Here is a 4,832-nt window from a genome sequence, read left to right on the forward strand (position 1 = left end):
GTCCCATAAAGTTTTGGTGGTGGTAGTGGTGGTGGTGGTGTGCCTTGGAGTTAGTTCTGCCTCATTGTGTCCCTGTATAGGGTTTCTGAAGTTATAAATCTTTATAGGTGCAGAAAGCCACAGCTTTCTCCTGAGGAGCAGCTGTTAGATTTGAACTGCTGACATTTCAGTTAGCAGCTCTCTATCCACTAGGCTACCAGGATAGCCTCAGAAACCCTATATACGGTCACTATGAGTCAGATTCCGCTTGATGGAAGTGAGTTTGGGTTTTATTTTGTTTTTTTGACTAGTTCATATTGTTTCTGTTCTCTGTGTTGTGGTATATGTCTGGGTTTCTTGCATGACTAGGTCTCTCCAGGGTACTTACAAAGTAACCACTCTGCTATAGTAGGGGAAAGTGGCTGAACATTCATTTCCCAAGTCTCTTGAAAATGGATATCATCATCCATATTGAATGCAGAAAAAAATCTGTCCATGTTCATGATGTGTGAAGGATGTATGTTCTAGGTTTTTTTATATCACTGTAAATTCTGCCTCTTCAAGGGAATTTGAAAAGAATGGGATCTAGAAGTTAACACTCTTATCTCCATTTTATTCAGAATTCTTGGATCAGGTGTTTCCTTAGATGTCTGGCATAATGTCCAGTGATTTTGAAATGATCAAATCAAGAATGGATGAATGTGAATATTCATTCAAATGATACTTAACTAGAGTATATTCTTGGAAACCAAGAACTGTCCTAGGTATTGCCTTTAGAATGTATAGACAGCTTTGTAAGGATGTACCAATTCCCTTTAGATGATGCAAAAGAAAGAGGAGCTAGAGGCACAGTCCTGGCCATAAGATGGACATGTGTTTCTTCAATCACAGAGGAGCATCCATAGTCACGTCGTGTCAATCAATTCTTTGCTCCAAACCTTCACTGGATTCTTGTTTCACTCTGAGTAAAAGTTAAAGGCTTTGCTCTGACATCTAAGGCATGCACGGTCTCCCTGGCTTCCTTTAATCTTCTCTATCTTTCCCATGTGTAGTCTGCCTGGCTTCACTTGATTTGCTAGCATACTTTTATTACTCCTGCCTCAAAGATAGGCACTTGCCTTTCTACTTGGAATATCCTCCCTTCAATCAAATACACAGCTAGCTTCCTTACGTCTTTGGGAGTCTTTCTTCCAAACTAACTGACAGTAACACCATCATGTCTAAAAAGGTTAATCTCCAATTGTCATTTTATGTAGTCATTTTTTGCTTATCTTATTATCATTCACTGTTGTTGTAGTTGTTAAGTGCCATTGAGTTGGTACCAACTCATAGAGACCTATACACAGCAGAATGAAACACTGCCCAATTCTGGGCCAACTTCACTATTGTTGCCACGCTTGAGCCCATTGATGCTGCCACTTTGGCAATGCATCTCACTGGGGGTCTTCGTCTTTTTCTATGACCCTCACCTCACCAAACATGATATCCTTCTCCAGAGACTGGTCCCTCTGACAATATGTCTGAAGTATGAGAGACGAATTTTGGCCATCCTGGCCTCCAAGGAACACTCTTACTGCTCTTCTTCCAACACAGATCTGTTTGTTCTTTTGGCAGCCCATGGCAGTTTTAATAGTCTACTCCAACACCATAACTCAAAAGCATCAATTCTTCTACAGTCTTCCTTATTCATTGTCCAGCTTTTGCATGCATATGAGGTTATTGAAAATAGCATGGCTTGGGTCAGGCACACCTTAGTCTTCAAGCTAACGTCTTTGTTCTTCAACACTTTAAAAAATGGTCTTGTGCAGCAGATTTGCCTAAAGCAATATACGTCATTTGATTTCTTGACTGCTGCTTCTTTGAGTGTTGATAGTTGATACAAGAAGAATGAAGTCCTTGACAACTTCAATCTTTTCTCCATTGATAAGAATGTTGTTTATTGGTCCAGTAGTGAGGATTTTTGTTTCTTTACTTTAAGATGCAAGAAGGCTATTCTCTTTGATCTACATCAGTATATATTTTAAGTCCTCTTCCCTTTCAGTAAGCAAGGTTATATCATCTGCATATTGCTGGTTGTTAATAAGTCTTCCTCCAATCCTGATGCTGTGTTTTTCTTCATAGAACCCAGCTTCTCAGGTTATTTGCTCAGCATACAGGTTGAATAAGTATGATGAAAGAATACAACCCTGTCACACACCTTTCTTAATTTTAAACCATTCAGTGTCCCCATGATCTATTTGAACAACTGTTTCTTGGTCGATGTACAGATTCCTCATGAGCACAATTAAGTGTTTAGAATACTCATACTTTGCAATGTTGTCCGTTGCTTGTCATGATCCATATATTCGAGAGCCTCTGCATAGTCAATAAAGCACAGGGAAACATCTTTCTGATACTTACTGCTTTCAGCCAAGATCCATAGGACATCAGCAATGATATCCCTCGTTCCACAGCCTCTTCTGAATCCAGCTTGAACCTCTGAAAGTTCTCTGTCAATGTATGCGTGTAGCCATTTCTGCAGTACTTTCAGTAAAACTTTACTTGCATGTGATATCAAAGAGGTTGTCCGATGATTATGCATTTCGTTGGGTCATCTCTCTTTGGAATGGGCACAAATACAGATCTCTTCCCATCAGTTAGCCAGATAGTTTTCTTCCAAATTTCTTGGCAGAGATGAGCGAGTGCCTTGAGTGCCTCTTGTGCCACCTCATTTTCTTGAAAAATTCCAATTTTTATTCCATGAATTCCTGGTGCCTTGTTCTTTGCCAATTCCTACAATGCACCTTAGACTTCCTCCTTCAGTATCATTTACCTAAATTCTTTAAATTTTACTTATGCATCATGTTTGTTGTCGGTCTGTTCTTGCTATTAGCTATGCTTGAATTAGCTCCTGACTCACAGTGACCCTAGGCACAACCGAAGGAATCTCTGCCTGATCTTATACACCATTCCCATGGTCATTTTTTCATCAGTTCATTATGACCCAATGGACTTTCATTGACTGATACTTAGAAGTAGACCAATAGGCCTTTCTTCTTAGTCTGGAAAGCAGTCACCATTGCTGTTGAGTTGATGTGGGTTCATAGTGACCCTATAGGAAAGAGGTCTACCCCTTGGGGTTTTCAAGGCTTTAAATCTTTATGGAAGCAGACTTCCACATTGTTTTCTTGCTGGTGAGTTCAAGCCACCCATCTCTTGGTTGACAGAGAATGCTTTTACCACTATACCACTCTTAGCTCTTTAAAAGCTTTCTAAAAGCAGTTCAGCATCATAGCAACACACAAACTGACACTGACAGAGATTTGGTGGTTGTGTATGTGGTGCATAAACCTGGAATTGAATGGTATCTCTTACACAGAAGAAGTGAATTCTATCAATAAACCATAACTTCCCCCATTTTCAGACTACCTTATTAGAATATGAGCTTCAGAATTTAAGGACTTTGTTTGGTTCGTAACTGTAACTTTCTTTTCTTTTTAATTGCATGAAGTGTCATGTTTATTTAAAGGTTATTAAACACAGCTCTTGAACCCCATGATACCAGAGTGGTAGAACATTTAATAGATACTTTTGGCAGAGACCTAGAGTCTAAGTTAGAGACCTAGAATCTAACCCAGAGCAGAACATCCATAAAAGCTCCTTTCTCAGGCTCCTTTTTAAAATTGCTTTTTCAAGCTTACCATTTTGTGTTAGATGCTACTAGCCAAGTCCTCCTGATTCCTTTTCTTTTTCCAACTTTTAATTGTGAACTGACTGAGTGAAGGTTTACGAACAAGATCATAAGTTTTACATTCAACAAATCATATCCTTTGTTTCATCTCTGTGATTGCAATCCCCTCCATGCAATAACAGTTATCCTACTTCCTCTCCATGATTCCTATTTGCATTCCACCCACCTTCCTATCCCTTCTCAACTTTGTCCATAGGAAAATGTTGCACTTTTGATTTTGAATGATTGACCATTCCTTGGTGAGCATAACTTACTAGTGTGGTTGTCCCCCACTAAATACCTATCTACTGCTTGTCTGAAGTTGTGTCACAAGGGTGAGCTTCTTTCTAGTCCTGGTCAAGGGCCATGCTTTCAGGTTCCTTCACTGTCTTTCTTTTAATTTTTTGTGTGAATTGAGTGAAGGTTTACAGAGCAGACCATCAATTTATCATTCAACAAATCATCTACTGTGCTTCATTATATATTTCCAATCCACTCTATGTACCAACAGTTAGCAGTGTCTACCTCTATTTACTTTGTCTATTGCATTCTTTCCTTTGTCTCCCACCACCTTCATCTTTCCTCTGCTAACCTCCCTTTTGATATATATTGCCTGCTCTGTCACTCATGTTAGCATGTGTCTACCCTCTAGCCTGGGAATAATTTCTCCCCACCGCCATAACCAACATAGATTTTGTGTTCTATCAAGAAAACCTCTTTTTATATACTTTCTTATTGTTTGTCCTTTTGTGATTGAATAATTTCATACTATATTTGTCCTTTTGTGATTGAATATTTTCACTCAACATAATGTATTCCAGGGCAGCCATGTTGTGAGGCATTTCACATACTTATAATTATTTTTCAAAGTTTTGTAGTATTCCATTCTGTGTACGTATTAAGGTTTGTTTAATCATTTTTCTGTTGATAGGCAATTAAGCTGTCTCCATCTTTTTGATACATCTCTTTTAGACAGCATATTGAAGGATCCTGTTTTCTTATCCATCCTGCTCTCATTGTCTCTTGACTACATTTAATCCATTTACATTCAGTGTAATTATTAATAGATATGAATTGATTGCCATCGTTTTTCTGTGTGTGTGTGTGTGTTGCTGCTAAATTATTTGTTCCACATAATTTTCTA

Source organism: Chrysochloris asiatica, unplaced genomic scaffold (genome assembly GCF_000296735.1).
Source record: "Chrysochloris asiatica unplaced genomic scaffold, ChrAsi1.0 scaffold00025, whole genome shotgun sequence".
Classification (NCBI taxonomy): Eukaryota; Metazoa; Chordata; class Mammalia; order Afrosoricida; family Chrysochloridae; genus Chrysochloris; species Chrysochloris asiatica.